The 20,215-nt window shown below is 51.6% G+C and overlaps 1 protein-coding gene across 2 annotated transcripts in view; it reads left to right on the forward strand.

Annotated features, from left to right (window-relative positions):
* The window catches only part of LOC116954691 (zinc finger protein 385D-like), a 180,799-nt gene that overhangs the window by 123,710 nt on the left and 36,874 nt on the right, over nt 1–20,215 (forward strand). The gene's annotated exons all lie outside the window — the stretch shown is intronic.

Below are 20,215 nucleotides of genomic sequence, written 5' to 3' on the forward strand. Positions count from 1 at the left end.
ACACTTCCCGTGGCCTCAAGGTGCACATGGCCTGGCACAAGCGTCGTGGTGACGTCACCGCCACTTAGTGGCGAATGGCGGTTGTTGTTGTTGTGTCTACTTGTGTGTGTTTTTTGTGCTCATGTGGGGGGGGGGGGGGTAAGGGGGTCACGGCAGTCCTCTTCACCGTGACCCTGTGTGAGTGAGCCCCCTGCTGTGAGGCTGTGCGGCTGCTATGGGGGTGGGGGGGGGCCCGGACCCCTGCATTGAGCTCAGGGCGGTGACCTCGAGCTCTCCCTGGGCAGAGCGGCTATGCGAGCCCCGTGGTCTCATCGCGGCCTACAGATCCATACTCGACCTCTGTGTTCTATGGGGAAAGGGACGTTGTCTGAAACGTCGCCATTTGTACGTTGAACTTCTTTTGCACCGTACGTAGCTAACCGTGCCAATCGGAGGTGCGGAGGAAGGACGATAAACTAAAGACAAAGGTAGCAGTTCTACATGTGTTATTTTGTCAAATCTAGATGACTTACACAGTGCTTAGATCACAGTGGCATCCTAATATGGGAAGGAAGAGCGTTCCAGACGGCCGCAGAAGCGCATCTGAAAGCGCGCAATTCATCGAACCGTCTTTGTCCAATGGCCAGCCAGAACAGCGTCACATGTGATATAATTTCCCTGTTCAGGCCACACACGACCCGTTTTGTTATTGACGATTAAAGGAACCAGTCCTGGACTCGGAACGTGTTGAGTTTCGTTCTACCAGGGGCGCCAAGGTGGCTAGGAGATGTTAACTAGCTCGTCTGGTCTTCAGGAGGGCGTGGGTTCGATCCTGACCCTGACGCCTGCTGCTGTATATTTGGAGTTTGCGTGTCTCTCTCTCATCATCATCACGGTGGCTAGGAGATGTTAACTACTTCGCCTGGTCTACAGGAGGGGCGTGGGTTCGATCCCGACCCTGGCGCCTGCTGCTGTATTTTTGGAGTCTGCGTGTCTCTCTCTCTCATCATCATCACGGTGGTTAGGAGATATTAACTACCTCGCCTGGTCTACAGGAGGGCGTGGGTTCGATCTCGAACCCTGATGCCTACTGCTGTATATTTGGAGTTTGCATGTCTCTCTCTCATCACCATCACGGTGGCTAGGAGATGTTAACTACCTCGCCTGGTCTACAGGAGGGCGTGGGTTCGATCCCGACCCTGACGCCTGCTGCTGTATTTTTGGAGTCTGCGTGTCTCTCTCTCATCATCATCATCACCACGGTGCCCAAGAGATGTTAACTACCTCGCCTGGTCTACAAGAGCGCGTGGGTTCGATCCCGACCCTGACGCCTGCTGCTGCTGTATATTTGGAGTCTGCGTCTCTCTCTCTCTCTCTCCCCGTGGTCGCGTGGATTTTTTTCCGAATCCTCCGCTCTTTCACCTCCAAATTTAGAATCGACGTCACGCGTTGAGGAGTTATTTGGCTGCTGCTATAAACGTCCACGTGATGATGATGAGCCCACTGCGTTGAGCTGCTATCATTTGTGATAGGGGCCGTCCATAAATGACGTCACGCACCTGGGGGGGGGGGGGTCAAACATTTGTGACGATGTGTGACGAGGTAGGGGGGGGGGGTTGAGAAATGTGACGTCACATCAAAATGCGCAACTTTAAATAAATATCGACAACACGTTCTACTTAATGAAACAGACGTTTTAATACATGTTTTCTCCTACAACATCAGTGCAGCGCCACATTAAATACGCACTACAATGACAATAGTTTAAAGCGATTTGAAGCATATTTTATTTTCAAAATGGAAATATGGTTTGTGGGGGGGGGGGGGGAGCAGAGCTTTGTGACGTCATATTTGAGGGGAGGTCCGACTCTTTGTGACGTCATTTATGGACGGCCCCAATAGCCAGGTCGCTTGTGAACAAAGCGAGCTACGTCGCAGCTCTGTGGGGCTTTACCTGGTTTTTCGGTTTCAGTTTATTTATTTTGGTATAGCCCTGTGAGCCATTCGGCTCTTGAATCGGGTGCAACCACTACAAACAAAAAACAAAAATATGAACAAGAAAACATTTTAAAGTGACTTTGTGTTGACTGTGCAAACAGAAAATAAACAGCAAAAATATTCCTGAAAAAAGCACCGTACACCAACGCTGTGTGCAAAAAAAAATCCCAGTGGGATGCAAGTCAAACAACAACAACAACCACAAGACAACTTAGATTAAGGCCATCAGTCTAACTCCGTACTACATCAAAACAAACACGTCCAAACCCAAAAACTTTTCGAAAATCACCAAAAAATCAAGCCATAATTGCAACGTGACAGTGATCACAGGGACTGTGACCGAATTTTTGCCGAATTTTTGGTGAAGTAAAACCGGTTTCAGTTTGAGACAGCGGCGCTCCTGCGTGCAGTAGAGGGGACGCGGCCTACGCAGCGTGGCTGGCGGAGGAGGCCGGGTTCCTAGCGGTGGCGATTCGCGCTGCGTTTTGCAGAGGTTCGCGGCTCGAACCCGGGAACCAGGCCCACCCCGGTCAATGCCGCGGCGTGACCTGGAACGTTCCTCCGCGGCATCGTTCGGAGCGGGAACCTCACGAGGCCTTGCCACGTGGTGGCCGTGAGGCACGCGGCAGCCCGGCAGTGTTACCATCACCAATGAACACAATTTCACTACCAAGTTACCATCGCCAAATTAACACAATTTACTACCAAGTTACCATCACCAATTAACACAATTTTACTACCAAGTTACCATCGCCAAATTAACACAATTTTACTACCAAGTTACCATCGCCAAATTAACATAATTTCACTATCAGGTTACCATCACCAATTAACACAATTTCACTACGAGGTTACACTCGCTATTGAACACAATTTCACTACCAGGTTACCATCTCCAATTAACACAATTTCACTACCAGGTTACCATCACCAATTAACACAATTTTACTACCAAGTTACCATCGCTAATGAACGCAATTTTACTACCAAGTTACCATCGCTAATGAACGCAATTTTACTAACAGGTTACCATCACCAATGAACACAATTTCACTACCAGGTTACCATCACCAATGAACACAATTTTACTAACAGGTCACCATCACCAATAAACACAATTTTACTAACAGGTCACCATCACCAATGAACACAATTTCACTACCAGGTTACCATCACCAATGAACACAATTTCACTACCAGGTTACCATCACCAATGAACACAATTTCACTATCAGGTTACCATCACCAATGAACACAATTTCACTACCAGGTTACCATCACCAATGAACACAATTTCACTACCAGGTTACCATCACCAATTAACACAATTTCACTACCAGATTACCATACTTTCACTTCCGACCGCAGGCGTGGCAGTGAGTCACGTGGGGACGAGTCACGTGGGGATGATGAGTCACGTGCAACGATTGTTCTCCCTTGCCGTCAAATTACAAAGACAAATGTACCCCCACTCGTGGATTGCCTCAACAGACTGTTGGGGGCAAGTGCTGTGCACCTATGAAGGCTGGCATGGCACACGAGGCCGTCGGTGGCCAGCACCTCGCCCGGCCGCCTTTGTCTCCCCAGTGGCGATGTTCACACATCGCACCGGGTACTCATTTGAGGCTGAGTCGACCTAGCGGAGGCACAGGACCAGTTCACATAATCGCTGTCACTGGTGTTGGCCGTGAGCGGGTGGTGGGGAGGGTGAGGAGGGGGTGAGGAGGGGGAAGGGAGCTGTGGGTCGCATCTGTTCCATCTGTCGATGTCTGCAGCGCGTGGCAGTGTCACGCCGTCTGTGTGAGTGTTGTGGGGAGGGGAGCGGTGGCGCAGTGGTTAGCGCACTGCGCTACCAACCCGCCCACCAGAGTTCGAATCCCGCTCACCGCGTCCCACATCGGTGACGAGCATTTGGACTTTGAACCGATCCTGGGCCTCCGCTAGGTCGACTCGGCCCTCGAAACCTAATACAGTAAGCACACATACCAAAGACAGAGTTCCCCCGTATAGCCTGTAACAGACTGTAGGGGCAAGTGCTGTTAGCGAGCACCTATGAAGGCCGGAACGGCACACGAAGGGGTGGGTGGCCAGCACCACGCCCGACCGCCTTTGTCTCCCTAGTGGCGATGTTTACACACCGCGCCAGGTACTCATTCGAGGCTGAGTCGACCTAGGGGAGGCCCAGGACCGGTTCAGGTAATCGTCACCGGTGTTGGCCGTGAGCGGGAATCGAAAGCGCAGCGCGCTAACCGCTACACCACCGCTCCCCACCACACACACAAATACAAAGGTGACCGTATAGCCAGTTGGGGCAAGTGCTGTTGCCGAGTGGTCGGTTCGGTCCAGCGGCTCGCGCGTACCGCTCGTCAACAACGCTGGCCCTCGGCGGGAGTCGAACTCAGGTGTCCGCCGCCGGGTTTCTACCGCAGTGCGTTAACCACCACCCCCCTCTCCCCCTACCCTCTCCCCCCTCGCCCCCTACCCTCTCCCCCCACCCTCCTCCCCCCCTCTCCCCCCTCGCCCCCACCCCCACCAGTCCACCTCCTGATAAAGCAGGACAACACAATATGTATACTAGTCTGACGTTTCGGGCAATGTCCCTTCATCGGATTGGAGAGAGAAAATATTGTCCCGCTTTGTAGGTAAACTGAGACGTTTAAATCTGTACGCTTTGGTTCTTTCGGTGAAGTCATCACGTAGGTTTAAAATAAAATAACACACAAGCCGTCGTCATCGACCAGACCATGGTTTCCCACCTCATCGAGCAGACCATGGTTTCTCACCTCATCGAACAGACCATGGTTTCCCACCTCATCGAGCAGACCATGGTTTCCCACCTCATCGAGCAGACCATGGTTTCCCACCTCATCGACCAGACCATGGTTTCCCACCTCATCGAGCAGACCATGGTTTCCCACCTCATCGATCAGACCATGGTTTCCCACCTCATCGAGCAGACCATGGTTTCCCACCTCATCGAGCAGACCATGGTTTCCCACCTCATCGAGCAGACCATGGTTTCCCACCTCATCGAGCAGACCATGGTTTCCCACCTCATCGAGCAGACCATGGTTTCCCACCTCATCGAGCAGACCATGGTTTCCCACCTCATCGAGCAGACCATGGTTTCCCACCTCATCGAGCAGACCATGGTTTCCCACCTGAGGACGGACGCTTGTGTTGTGCCCGAAACGTCGTTGACTTTACCGAAAGAATCAAAGAGTGTGGATTCCTACAGTCGCGAAAGCTTCAAATCAAGAATATTTAAATGTATATTTAATTTGTGTTTAAATTCGTACATTTGCATGTGTATATATTTATTTATATACTCCCCCCCCCCCCACCCAATTGGTCAACCTCTGGCAGGCTACCGGAGCCCGCGGAATTGGATATCACAGAGCTACCGCCCACCGTTGTGGTGGTGGTGCTCGTGGTGGGTGTAGTGGTGGTGGTATTGTAGTGGTAGTAGTGGTGGTGATGGTGGTGGTTATGATGGTTGTGGTAGTGGTGGTGGTATTTGTAGTGGTAATTGTGGTGGTGGTGCTCGTGGTGATAGTCGCAGTGCTGGGTGTATCGGTTGTCATGGTGGTGGTAGTTGTGGTGGTGGTGGTTGTGGTTGTGCTAGTGGTGGGTGTAGTGGTGGTGGTATTTGTAGTGGTAGTTGTGGTAGTGGTGGTGGTTATGATGGTTGTGGTATTGGTGGTGGTATTTGTAGTGGTAGTTGTGGTGGTGGTTATGATGGTTGTGGTAGTGATGGTGGTATTTGTAGTTGTAGTTGTGGTAGTGGTTATGATGGTTGTGGTAGTGATGGTGGTATTTGTAGAGGTAGTTGTGGTGGTTATAATGGTTGTGATAGTGGTGGTGGTATTTGTAGTGGTAGTTGTGGTGGTGGTTATGATGGTTGTGGTAGTGATGGTGGTATTTGTAGTGGTAGTTGTGGTGGTGGTGGTTATGATGGTTGTGGTAGTGGTGGTGGTATTTGTAGTGGTAGTTGTGGTGGTGGTTATGATGGTTGTGGTAGTGATGGTGGTATTTGTAGTGGTAGTTGTGGTAGTGGTGATGGTTATGATGGTTGTGGTAGTGGTGGTGGTATTTGTAGTGGTAGTTGTGGTAGTGGTTATGATGGTTGTGGTAGTGATGGTGGTATTTGTAGTGGTAGTTGTGGTGGTGGTGGTTATGATGGTTGTGGTAGTGATGGTGGTATTTGTAGAGGTAGTTGTGGTAGTGGTGGTGGTGGTTATGATGGTTGTGGTAGTGGTGGTGGTATTTGTAGTGGTAGTTGTGGTGGTGGTTATGATGGTTGTGGTAGTGATGGTGGTATTTGTAGTGGTAGTTGTGGTAGTGGTGGTGGTTATGATGGTTGTGGTAGTGGTGGTGGTATTTGTAGTGGTAGTTGTGGTAGTGGTTATGATGGTTGTGGTAGTGATGGTGGTATTTGTAGTGGTAGTTGTGGTGGTGGTGGTTATGATGGTTGTGGTAGTGATGGTGGTATTTGTAGAGGTAGTTGTGGTGGTTATAATGGTTGTGATAGTGGTGGTGGTATTTGTAGTGGTAGTTGTGGTGGTGGTTATGATGGTTGTGGTAGTGATGGTGGTATTTGTAGTGGTAGTTGTGGTGGGTACGGTAGTGGTAGTTTGTAGTGTGGTGGTGGTCCTAGTGGTGGTATTTGTCGTAGCGGTGGTGATGGTTGTGGTATTTGTTGTTGTGGTAGTGGTATTTGTGGTGGTGGTGGTGGTTGTGGTATTTGTGGTGGTTGTGGTATTTGTGGTGGTGGTATTTGTAGTGGTAGTAATGGTGGTATTAGTGGTGGTGGTGGAGCTGGTGATGGTTGTGGTATTTGTGGTGGTGGTGGAGCTGGTGATGGTTGTGGTATTTGTGGTGGTGGTGGAGCTGGTGATGGTTGTGGTATTTGTGGCGGTGGTGGTTGTGGTGGTTGTTGAGCGGTGGGCGGGGGTCGGTTGGTGTCACATTAAATCTGCGGGATTATATCTCTACCACCCCCTGTGGCGACACAAACCCGTTCCTCTGGTTCGTCCCAGCCACACACCCACCCCATCATCCCTCCCACCCACACACCATCACCAACATCACCACCATCATCATCAATTCAAACGGCAGCAGCACCACCACTACGAGAATCGCCATCACTTGCATCATCAACGTCGATATCTATAACATGAGCAGCAGCACCACCACCAACATCGCCAGTAACTACCGTCATCGACGTCAACATGTCTAACACAAGCAGCACTGTCATCAGCCCATCACCTGTATCACCATCATCAACATCATCAACATCACCACCTGCAGCACCATCACCACCACCACGCCAGCGACCCGTTGCAGGGCGTGGGTCGCTCACCGCACGTGGGGGGTTGGTGGAACTCGCACAGATGCCGTGGTGCCCCCTTGGGCGAGCGTCTAGGCGGTAGCACAGCAAAGTGTGTGCACTAATCTCCATCTGTCCCATCTCTACTCCCTTCTTGCCGTGGGTGGGCGTGGAGGTGGATGGGTGGTGGCGTTAGTCTCTGGCCTGAGACGAGGCCATGAAGGAGGCTATCTTCCGCTGGAGCCCAATCAGTTTCAAAGACAATTCCGTGCGTAATTATCGGCCCATGTTTGTTTGCACGTTCACCACAAGAACTCTCTGTGTGGTTAATGTTCACTTCATTCCTTGCAAAAGGTATCTATTTGCAAGGTGCATGTTCACCACAAGTACGTGTGGCTAATGCAGTGACATGATTCCTTGCGAAGGGTTCCTGTTTGGTGTTTTAACATCTTAACACAGAGAGGGTAAAAGCTGTTCTTATTTTAAATTCTTGGAAACTGGCCAAACGGTCCCATGGCAATCTCCATCTGTTCCATCTGGAGGGGGATCGAGTGTTGCTCCCCCCCCCCACTCCTCCTACGTGTTATCAACGCGCTCATTCGTGGAGTTGTCTAAACGTCCCAATGTAGGACCGCAGAGCTTGGGGAAATTGTTAGCGGCCGATTCTGGCTGCCTCGGCGCTTTTCCTGACGCCTCCCCGGGCCTCCGAGTTACACGGAGATCGCTTCCAGCGTGCTACGATTCGGAGCAGCGACTGAAACCGGAGCGACTGAAATCTGAGCGACTGAAATCGGAGCGACTTAAATCGGAGCGACTTAAATCGAAGCGACTGAAATCGGAGCGACTTACAGTGAGGGAAAAAAGTATTTGATCCCCTGCTGATTTTGCACGTTTGCCCACTGACAAAGAAATGATCAGTCTATAATTTTAATGGTAGGTTTATTTGAACAGTGAGAGACAGAATAACAACAAAAAAATCCAGAAAAACGCATGTCACAAATGTTATAAATTGATTTGCATTTTAATGAGGGAAATAAGTATTTGACCCCCTCTCAATCAGAAATATTTCTGGCTCCCAGGTGTCTTTTATACAGGTAACGAGCTGAGATTAGGAGCACACTCTTAAAGGGAGTGCTCCTAATCTCAGCTTGTTACCTGTGTAGTGGAGTAAACGATACGCATAGGAATTGGCCATATACAGTACATACAGACAGAAAAGGAGAACGGGTCACATGAGGTCAAACAAGTGGTCGAGTCGCGGGTGGCGGAAACAACCCCAAGTAATTAAGGGAGTCGTGGCACGAGGGCTGTGATTGGTCGAGAGGCTGTTAGCGTTAAGTGGTGGCGTCTGGATGTCTGAGGAAGGGGACAGGTGCGGGCTGGCGGGAAACGGCCAGCGAGCCACGTGGCAATTAATTAAGGCTAATGTGAGAGGGGATAAAACGCGAGGTGGTTTGAACGGAGAGGAGTTGCTGCTGGGGAGTTGTTGTTGGAGAGTTGTTGCTGGGCAGTTGTTGGCGAGAGGTGAAGAGATACGAAGAATAAAAAACAGTTTCTTCCCATCTGCTGCTGGCCTGTTAAACAAGGCCAAGGGCTAACACTGTCTTTAACATTTGATCTACATAACGACACCTTGCCGATATTAACTATGTTACCCTGTTTGTATTTTTTCTTTTTAAATTATATCTTAAAGCTATTTTATATTCGATATTTATTTAATTTTATATACTTCAGCCCCTTGGTGTTAGACTTTTAACCCTTATTATAGTAAGACTTGTTTAAAACTTATTTAAGATTTTAGATTCCTATATGTTGAATGTATGCACCATCCTGCCAAAGTAAATTCCGTGTCGGTGTGAACTTACATGGCGAATAAAACCCTTTCTGATTCTGATTCTGAGAAGACAGCTGGAAATGTTAGGGAAGAATAGATAGAGAGCCGGACCCCAAAGACAGTAAATAGCGATAGGGAGAGTCAGCGTTAGCGGACATAGATAGAGTCACTGTGTGTGAAGAGATAGATGGAGTCACTGTGTGTGAAGAGATAGAAGACGAACCACTCTGTGTGGAAGGGGATGCACGGACGATGCTGAAGTAAATCGGAGTGTCCGAGTTGGCGGAGCACGGAGAGAATTACTGTGTGTACTGTGTGTACGGAACGATGGAATAAAAGTGACGGCGGAAAAAGAGACGGTTGTCGTCCGAGTGAATTCACAGCACTACACAGGTAACGAGCTTAGATTAGGAGCACACTCTTAAAGGGAGTGCTCCTAATCGCAGCTTGTTACCTGTATAAAAGACACCTGTCCACAGAAGCAATCAATCAATCAGATTCCAAACTCTCCACCATGGCCAAGACCAAAGAGCTCTCCAAGGATGTCAGGGACAAGATTGTAGACCTACACAAGGCTGGAATGGGCTACAAAACCATTGCCAAGCAGCTTGGTGAGAAGGTGACAACAGTTGGTGCGATTATTCGCAAATGGAAGAAACACAAAAGAACTGTCAATCTCCCTCGGCCTGGGGCTCCATGCAAGATCTCACCTCGTGGAGTTGCAATGGTCATGAGAACGGTGAGGAATCAGCCCAGAACTACACGGGAGGATCTTGTCAATAATCTCAAGGCAGCTGGGACCATAGTCACCAAGAAAACAATTGGTAACACACTACGCCGTGAAGGACTGAAATCCTGCAGCGCCCGCAAGGCCCCCCTGCTCAAGAAAGCACATATACATGCCCGTCTGAAGTTTACCAATGAACATCTGAATGATTCAGAGGACAACTGGGTGAAAGTGTTGTGGTCAGATGGAGCTCTTTGGCATCAACTCAACTCGCCGTGTTTGGAGGAGGAGGAATGCTGCCTATGACCCCAAGAACACCATCCCCACCGTCAAACATGGTGGTGGAAACATTATGCTTTGGGGGTGTTTTTCTGCTAAGGGGACAGGACAACTTCACCGCATCAAAGGGACGATGGACGGGGCCATGCACCGTCAAATCTTGGGTGAGAACCTCCTTCCCTCAGCCAGGGTATTGAAAATGGGTCGTGGATGTGTATTCCAGCATGACAATGACCCAAAACACACGGCCAAGGCAACAAAGGAGTGGCTCAAGAAGAAGCACATTAAGGTCGTGGAGTGGCCTAGCCAGTCTCAAGACCTTAATCGCATAGAAAATCTGTGGAGGGAACTGAAGGTTCGAGTTGCCAAACGTCAGCCTCGAAACCTTAATGACTTGGAGAAGATCTGCAAAGAGGAGTGGGACAAAATCCCTCCTGAGATATGTGCAAACCTGGTGGTCAACTACAAGAAACGTCTGACCTCTGTGATTGCCAACAAGGGTTTTGCCACCAAGTACTGAGTCATGTTTTTCAGAGGGGTGAAATACTTATTTCCCTCATTAAAATGCAAATCAATTTATAACATTTTTGACATGCGTTTTTCTGGATTTTTTTGTTGTTATTCTGTCTCTCACTGTTCAAATAAACTTAGCATTAAAATTACAGACTGATCATTTCTTTGTCAGTGGGCAAACCTACAAAATCAGTAAGGGATCAAATACTTTTTCCCCTCACTGTAAATCGGAGCAGCGACTTAAATCGGAGCAGTGACTTAAATAGGAGCGACTAAAATCGGAGCGACTTAAATCGGAGCAGCGACTAAAATCGAGGCGACTTAAATCGGAGCGACTTAAATCGGATCATCCTCAGTCCGCTTCTGGAGGAAAACCTCCTCCCCTCGTCGTGTGGGCCATGAGGGGGGTGTTGTTGTAGTTGTTGTTCTCGCTATACTTCACCTCGCTGGTCAGCGCGGGTTGGTGAGAGAGAGGAGGGCATAGATGGGATGTGGAATCACCACAAGAGCAACCATCACCAGCACCATCATTAGGACCATCACCAACACCATCATCAGTACCATCACCAGCACCATCATCAGGACCATCACCAACACCATCATCAGTACCATCACCAGCACCATCATTAGGACCATCACCAACACCATCATCAGTACCATCACCAACACCATCATCAGTACCATCACCAGCACCATCATCAGTACCATCACCAGCACCATCATTAGGACCATCACCAACACCATCATCAGTACCATCACCAGCACCATCATTAGGACCATCACCAACACCATCATCAGTACCATCACCAGCACCATCATCAGTACCATCACCAGCACCATCATCAGTACCATCACCAGCACCATCATCAGTACCATCACCAACACTATCATCAGTACCATCATCAGCACCATCATCAGTACCATCACCATCACCAACACCATCATCAGTACCAGCACCAACACCATCATTAGTACCATGACCAACACCATCATCAGTACCATCACCAGCACCATCATCAGTACCATCACCAGCACCATCATCAGGACCATCACCAACACCATCATCAGGACCATCACCAGCACCATCATCAGTACCATCACCAACACCATCATCACTACCATCACCAACACCATCATCAGTACCATCACCAACACCATCATCAGTACCATCACCAACACCATCACCAGTACCATCATCAGTACCATCACCAACACCATCATCAGTACCATCACCATCATCAGTACCATCACCAACACCATCATCAGTACCAGCACCAACACCATCAACACCAACCAACACCGCGACCATCATCAACACCATCCACCTTCCTCTCCCACACAATTACCTCTCCCGTAATCAGAGCTCCAACATCCAACACCCCCCACAGCCCCCCCCACACACACCCCACAGCCCCCCCCCCACACACCCCCACAGCCCCTCCCCTCACACACTCCCACAGCCCCGCCCCTCGCTCCCTCTCGTCCAAACTTGATCCGTGCATCGCTTTCTCGGCCGAGCCGATAATGAGCGGGTGGCGAGTCGGACTCACGTCACCCGCCCCCTCTCGCATCGTTCTTTGTGTGTCTCTCTCTGTCTCTCTGTCTCCCTCTGTCTCTCTGGGGTGTGTCTCTCTGTCTCTCTCTCTGTCTCTCTGTGTCTCTGGGGTGTCTCTCTGTGTCTCTGTGTCTCTGGGGTGTCTCTCTGTCTCTCTGGGGTGTCTCTCTGTCTCTCTGTCTCTCTGTCTGTCTCTCTGTCTCTCTCTGTCTCTCTGTCTCTCTCTGTCTCTCTGGGGTGTCTCTCTGTCTCCCTCTGTCTCTCTCTGTCTCCCTCTGTCTCTCTGTCTCTCTCTGTCTCTCTGTCTCTCTGTCTCTCTCTGTCTCTCTGGGGTGTCTCTCTGTCTCCCTCTGTCTCTCTCTGTCTCCCTCTGTCTCTCTCTCTCTCTGTCTCTCTGTGTCTCTCTGTCTCTCTGTCTCTGTCTCTCTGTATCTCTGTGTCTCTCTGTCCCTATCTCTCTCTGTCTCTCTGTCTCTCTGGGGTGTGTCTCTCTGTCTCTCTCTGTCTCTCTGTCTCTTTGTCTCTCTGTCTCTCTGGGGTGTCTCTCTGGGGTGTCTCTCTCTGTCTCTCTCTGTCTGTTTGTCTCTCTGTCTCTCTCTGTCTCTCTGTCTCTCTCTGTCTCTCTCTGTCTCTTTGTCTCTCTGTCTCTCTGGGGTGTCTCTCTGGGATGTCTCTCTCTGTCTCTCTGTCTCTCTCTCTGTCTCTCTGTCTCTCTCTGTCTCTCTCTGTCTCTCTGTCTCTCTGGGGTGCGTCTCTTTGTCTCTCTGTCTCTCTCTGTCTCTCTGTCTCTCTGTCTCTCTCTGTCTATCTGTCTCTTTGTCTCTCTGTCTCTCTGGGGTGCGTCTCTCTGTCTCTCTGTCTCTCTCTCTGTCTCTCTGTCTCTCTCTTTGTCTCTCTGTCTCTCTGTCTCTTTGTCTCTCTGTCTCTCTCTGTCTCTCTGTCTCTTTGTCTCTCTGTCTCTCTCTGTCTCTCTCTGTGGTGTCTCTCTCCCTGTGGTGTCTCTGTCTGCGGTGTCTCTCTCCCCGCGATGTCTCTGTCTGTGGTGTCTCTGTCTGTGGTGTCTCTCTCCCTGCGGTGTCTCTCTCCCTGCGGTGTCTCTGTCTGCGGTGTCTCTGTCTGCGGTGTCTCTGTCTGCGGTGTCTCTCTCCCTGTGGTGTCTCTCCCCGTGGTGTCTCTCTCCCTGCGGTGTCTCTCTCCCTGCGGTGTCTCTCTCCCTGCGGTGTCTCTGTCTGTGGTGTCTCTCTCCCTGTGGTGTCTCTGTCTGTGGTGTCTCTGTCTGCGGTGTCTCTGTCTGTGGTGTCTCTGTCTGCGGTGTCTCTGTCTGTGGTGTCTCTCCCTGCGGTGTCTCTGTCTGTGGTGTCTCTCTCCCTGTGGTGTCTCTGTCTGTGGTGTCTCTCTCCCTGCGGTGTCTCTGTCTGTGGTGTCTCTGTCTGCGGTGTCTCTCTCCCTGTGGTGTCTCTCTCCCTGTGGTGTCTCTCTCCCTATGGTGTCTCTCCCCGTGCTGTCTCTCTCCCTGCGGTGTCTCTGTCTGCGGTGTCTCTCTCCCTGCGGTGTCTCTCTCCCTGTGGTGTCTCTCTCCCTGCGGTGTCTCTCTCCCTGCGGTGTCTCTGTCTGCGGTGTCTCTGTCTGTGGTGTCTCTGTCTGTGGTGTCTCTGTCTGTGGTGTCTCTCTCCCTGCGGTGTCTCTGTCTGCGGTGTCTCTGTCTGCGGTGTCTCTCTCTCTGTGGTGTCTCTCTCCCTGTGGTGTCTCTCTCCCCGTGGTGTCTCTCTCCCTATGGTGTCTCTCCCCGTGGTGTCTCTCTCCCTGCGGTGTCTCTGTCTGCGGTGTCTCTGTCTGCGGTGTCTCTCTCCCTGTGGTGTATCTCTCCCTGCGGTGTCTCTGTCTGCGGTGTCTCTCCCTGCGGTGTCTCTGTCTGCGGTGTCTCTGTCTGTGGTGTCTCTCTCCCTGTGGTGTCTCTGTCTGTGGTGTCTCTCTCCCTGCGGTGTCTTTGTCTGCGGTGTCTCTCTCCCCGTGGTGTTTCTCTCCCCGCGGTGTCTCTCTCCCTGCGGTGTCTCTCTCCCTGTAGTGTCTTTGTCTGTGGTGTCTCTCTCCATGCGGTGTCTCTGTCTGCGGTGTCTCTCTCCCCGTGGTGTCTCTCTCCCCGCGGTGTCTCTCTCCCTGCGGTGTCTCGACTTGCCCCGACTCCTCTCCGAGCCGCTGAGATCGAGAGCGCGACACAGCACAGAGACAAAGATCCCCCGCGTAGCCTCCGACAGAGCGTTGGGGCAAGTGTCGTCAGCGAGTAGCAACCCACTGAGGGCCGAGTAGCGCACGTGGTGCTGGGTGGCCAGCACCTCGCCCCGGCCGCCTTTGTCTCTCCACCGGCGCCGATGTCTGCACACGGCACCCGGTACTCATTTAAGGTCGAGTCGACCTAGGGGGAGGATCCGAGACGGGTCGCGCCACCTCGGCACGCGGTCTGCGATGGAGATGAGGCCGGAACATTCCTGTGGCGTGGAGCGGTCACGAGTTGGGGGGGGGGTTTGAGGGGGTTCATGTGGGGGGGGGGGGGTTCATGTGGGGGGGGGGTTCATGTGGAGGGGGGTTGAGGGGGTTAATGTGGGGGGCGGGGGGAGCGAGACGTTGACTTTCCGCATCCCCAAAACCCCTTTGTCGGGGGCGTTCAGAGCACAGTTGACGGGGAATCAATGCAACGCGCTAATTCGTACATGTATGTGTGTTGAACTTCCTTCGCACCGTACGTGGCCAAGGCGTGCTCGTTGGAGGGTGCGCACGGGGGGGGGGGGTGGGAGGAATACACTAAACGCGGCAACAGCAACAACAACAACAGCAACAACAACAACAGCAACAACAACAACAGCAACAACAACAACAACAGCAACAACAACAGCAACAACAACAACAACAGCAACAACAACAACAGCAACAACAACAACAACAGCAACAACAACAGCACCAACAACAGCAACAACAACAAGCATCTCGTCGAAAGAACGGAGTCTTCTATCGCGTTCATTCGAAAGCGGGCACAGCTCCCGGCGGCGTGGTGGAGAGGAACGTTCCAGACGGCCTCAGCAGCGGCACCTTTAAAGGCGCCGCGCGATGCGGGCAACCTCCGCCCTCTGTCCGACGTTTCGCGGCCAAACACCGCCGCGGCGAGGATGAGCGGAGTGGACGTGACGATGTTTTTTTTTTCTGACTTCCCCACGAGGTGGGCGGCGTCGGCGTCGTTGTGGTCGATTTGTGGCCCAGCGCTTTGTGGGGCAGCGGGTAAACAAAAGATGAGAACAAGAGTTGAGAACAAGAGTTGAGAACAAGAGTTGAGAACAAGAGTTGTGAACAAGAGTTGAGAACAAGAGTTGAGAACAAGAGTTGAGAACAAGAGTTGCAATCAGGCGCTTGTGAACAGCGATTTGTGAACAGGGGTTTGTGAACAAGAGTTGTGAACAGGGGTTTGTGAACAGGGGTTTGTGAACAGGGGTTTGTGAACAGGGGTTGTGAACAGGGGTTTGTGAACAGGGGTTGTGAACAGGGGTTTGTGAACAGGGGTTTGTGAACAAGAGTTGTGAACAGGGGTTTGTGAACAAGAGTTGTGAACAGGGGTTTGTGAACATATGTTTGTGAACAAGAATTGTGAACAGGGGTTTGTGAACAAGAGTTGTGAACAGGGGTTTGTGAACAGGGTTTTGTGAACAGAGGTTTGTGAATAAGAGTTGTGAACAGGGGTTTGTGAACAAGAGTTGTGAACAGGGGTTTGTGAACAGGGTTTTGTGAACAGAGGTTTGTGAATAAGAGTTGTGAACAGGGGTTTGTGAACAAGAGTTGTGAACAGGGGTTTGTGAATAGGGGTTTGTGAACAGATGTTTGTGAACAAGAGTTGTGAACAGGGGTTTGTGAACAAGAGTTGTGAACAGGGGTTTGTGAACAGGGTTTTGTGAACAGAGGTTTGTGAATAAGAGTTGTGAACAGGGGTTTGTGAACAAGAGTTGTGAACAGGGGTTTGTGAACAGGGGTTTGTGAACAGATGTTTGTGAACAAGAGTTGTGAACAGGGGTTTGTGAACAAGAGTTGTGAACAGGGGTTTGTGAACAATAGTTGCAATCAGGCGCTTGTGAACAGGGGTTTATGAACAGGGGTTTGTGAACAAGAGTTGTGAACAGGGGTTTGTGAACAAGAGTTGTGAACAAGAGTTGTGAACAGGGGTTTGTGAACAGCGGTTTGTGAACAAGAGTTGTGAGCAAGAGTTGTGAACAGGGGTTTGTGAACAGGGGTTTGTGAACAAGGGTTTGTGAACAAGAGTTGTGAACAGGGGTTTGTGAACAGGGGTTTGTGAACAGATGTTTGTGAACAAGAATTGTGAACAGGGGTTTGTGAACAGGGGTTTGTGAACAGAGGTTTGTGAACAGGGGTTTGTGAACAGGGGTTTGTGAACAGGGGTTTGTGAACAGGGGTTTGTGAACAAGAGTTGTGAACAGGGGTTTGTGAACAGGGGTTGTGAACAGGGGTTTGTGAACAAGAGTTGTGAACAGGGGTTTGTGAACAGGGGTTTGTGAACAGGGGTTGTGAACAGGGGTATGTGAACAGGGGTTTGTGAACAGATGTTTGTGAACAAGAGTTGTGAACAGGGGTTTGTGAACAGGGGTTTGTGAACAGAGGTTTGTGAACAAGAGTTGTGAACAGGGGTTTGTGAACAAGAGTTGTGAACAAGAGTTGTGAACAGGGGTTTGTGAACAGGGGTTTGTGAACAAGAGTTGTGAACAGGGGTTTGTGAACAAGAGTTGTGAACAGGGGTTTGTGAACAGGGGTTGTGAACAGGGGTTTGTGAACAGCGGTTTGTGAACAGGGGTTTGTGAACAAGAGTTGTGAACAGGGGTTTGTGAACAGGGGTTTGTGAACAGGGGTCTGTGAACAATAGTTGTGAACAGGGGTTTGTGAACAGGGGTTTGTGAACAGGGGTTTGTGAACAGAGGTTTGTGAACAAGAGTTGTGAACATAGGTTGAGGTTAACCACGGCTGGGGAGCGGTAGTGTAGTGGTCAGCGCTGCGCTGTGAACCCGGCGAGCCGAGTTCAATTCCCGCTCACGGCCAGCACCAGTGACGATTATTCTGAGACGGTACTGGGCATCCCCTAGGTTGACTCAGCCTCAAAGCGTACCTGGTGCGGTGTGTTGCAAACGTCGCCACTGGGGAGACAAAGGCGGCCGGGCGTGGTGCTGGCCACCCACCCCCTCGTGTACCGTTCGGGCCTTCATAGGTGCTACCCGCTAACAGCACTTGCCCCTACAGTCCGTGAAGGCTACACGGGGGATCTTTGTTTTGGTGAACCCCAGACGTAGAAGGGGGGTGGGGGCGGGTTGGGGGGGGCCGCCACCCAGGACGAAAACCTGTGACCACGAGGGTACCGGTTGGATTCGTGTTGCCGGCACGGTCATTACGATCCCCCGCTCTGTCTCTCTCCGCGAGGCACGACACATCCAGCGAGCTTCAGCAGTGCGAAGGTCAACGCATCTGCTGCCGGGCCAACGGTGGCCGTGCTGCAGATGAGGCACTCGAACGCCGAAGCCGGTCATCGAACGCTTTGCTCGCTCCCAATCAGGGCCGTCGCTCGCTCGCGGAATGCTCGACCGCTGATGGGATGTGTCGAATGAATACAAATATACACTTTTATCTGTCGAGATATTAACGTGGGAAGGAAGGTTCATGATTGCGCCCGGTTCATGAACCGTTGGTCGACGATAAGTGGGATTGTAAAACGTCTCCTGAGCAACGCGGCATGCCCCCAGGATCGAGCTCCCTCAGCTCCCACTTCACCACGCGGGGCGGAACGCGTCACTCAGGGCCCCCCCTCCTCCCCCTTCTCCCACCCCTCCCTTCTCTTCAGCACCCCCACCCTCCATGGATTATAATCTCTCATTACTGTACTACCCATCCACACTCACTGACCCCCCCCCGTCTCCCTCCCCTCTACCCCGCCCCCTCCCCTATCGCCCTCTCGTCCCCCCTCCCCCATTCATCTTTCCCCTTCCCACCTCCACACCCCTCCTCACCCCTCCCCCTGGCCCCTCTCCACCCCTCTCCACCCCTCTCCCCCTTCTCCCCTACTCACTCGCGAGCCTATTCCTACCCCTCCCCTCTATCCTCGCTCCCCGCCACCCCTCCCCTCTATCCCCCCTCCCCTCTATCCCCCCTCCCCTCTATCCCCCCTCCCCTCTATCCCCCCTCCACTCTATCCCCCCACCCCTCTATCCCCCCACCCCGTTACCCCCCTCCCCGCTACCCCCACGCCCCGCCCCCCCATCCCGCGGCAGCATCTGTGCGCTCAGAGCTCCAGGTGGTGAGCCGCTTCACGCAGCCGCTAATTGTGAACCCCTCCGCGGTCGCGACGCGGTCCGTCGCTTTCCCCCTCCTGCTCGTGCTAGCGGGCAAGTGTGCCCTGGGGGCACTCTGCCCTGGGGGCTCTGTGCCCTGGGGGCTCTCTGCCCCCCCCCCCCCGCAAAGCCCTGGGGGCTCTGTGCCCTGGGGGCTCTCTACCCCCCCTCCCCCCCGCAATGCCCTGGGGGCACTCTGCCCTGGGGCTCTGTGCCCTGGGGGCTCTCTGCCCCCCCCTCCCCCCCGCAATGCCCTGGGGGCACTCTGCCCCCTGCAATGCTCTGGGGGCTTTGGCTTGAGCAGTGAACTTAGGAGCGAGGGGATTGTCTCGATCCGCTTGCGTGAGTGAGTCAGGGGGCCGAGTAATTGACTCCGGTGAAGCTTTTCAGATATTTTACACTCGCAAGGTCCTCGTTATATGTCAGCCACGGGACATTTCGCAACATCTCTGATTCGTTTTCCCACTTTGACACTCACCAATAAAACAAACGGAGGCTCGCCGTTGTAAAGAATTGCACTCGAGATGACGAATCGCCTTGAACGGCCCACGGAAGCGGACACAACAGAGCTACCTCCGAGTTCCCTTCTTCGTTGAGTGGCGCTCCCGTCCACGCAGAGTCGAGGGCATCGCCACTCACACCGCTGCCCTGCCCCACGGGAGCATCGGCTCCCCGCACGGCGATCAGACCCCGATGTTGTTCATTCTCATCGCTGGCACAAAGCCCGACTAGACACAGACACGGACTGACTAATAAATTGATAGAATAAAATAACACAATAATATTCTCACGACGTTTCGGCCACAAGACAAGCGGCCTTCATCAGGTGAAGGGGACGAGACTGTCTGGAGGACAGCGCTGTCGTGAGAATATTATTGTGTTATTTTATTTTATCAATTTATTATTTTATTCGCATTCTACGTGACTTTACCGAAAGAACCAAAGAAGATGAATCCTTGCAGTCACCAAAGCTTTAAATCGAAATTTAACGGACTGACTATTTTATCTTTTGTAAACGTGACACATTTTTTTTACTGTTTGGCCGTGTCGGGCGGTGGAGGGTTACGACACATTTATAAATAACGCGATCTAACCCGAAAAAAACCCCTTTATTATGAATAATATTGGTCGCGAAAGCCGACGTGTTAAACTGTGGGTGGTCTGTCGCGTGCTGTAATTGGTGATCGATCCGAGGCCATCAATTCGCTACACTTGAGAACCCGTTTACTCATAACTCGGTCTCTGTGCGAGAGTCTATGGGTCTCTGTGCGAGTCTAAGGATCTCTATGCGGGAGTCTATGGGTCTCTGTGTGAGTCTATTGATCGCTTTATATGGATATATGGGTCTCTTTGCGAGACTATGGATCTCTGTACGAGTTAATGGGTCTCTGTGTGAGTCTATGGATATATTTGTGGGTCGATGGATCTGTGTGAATCTATGTGTCTCTGTGCGAGTCTATGGATATCTGTGTGAGTCTATGGGTCTCTGTGTGAGTCTATGGAACCCTTTATGGGTCTATGGGTCTGGTCTCTGTGTGAGTCTTTGGGTCTCTGTGCGAGTCTATGGGCCTCTGTGTGAGTCTATGGGTCTCTGTGTGAGTTTATGGATTTGTGTGTGAGTCTATGGATCTCA

The sequence above is a fragment of the Petromyzon marinus genome, chromosome 56, assembly GCF_048934315.1.
Source record: "Petromyzon marinus isolate PM22_M1 ecotype Great Lakes invasive population chromosome 56, UKy_Petmar_22M1.pri1.0, whole genome shotgun sequence".
In the NCBI taxonomy this organism is placed as follows: Eukaryota; Metazoa; Chordata; class Hyperoartia; order Petromyzontiformes; family Petromyzontidae; genus Petromyzon; species Petromyzon marinus.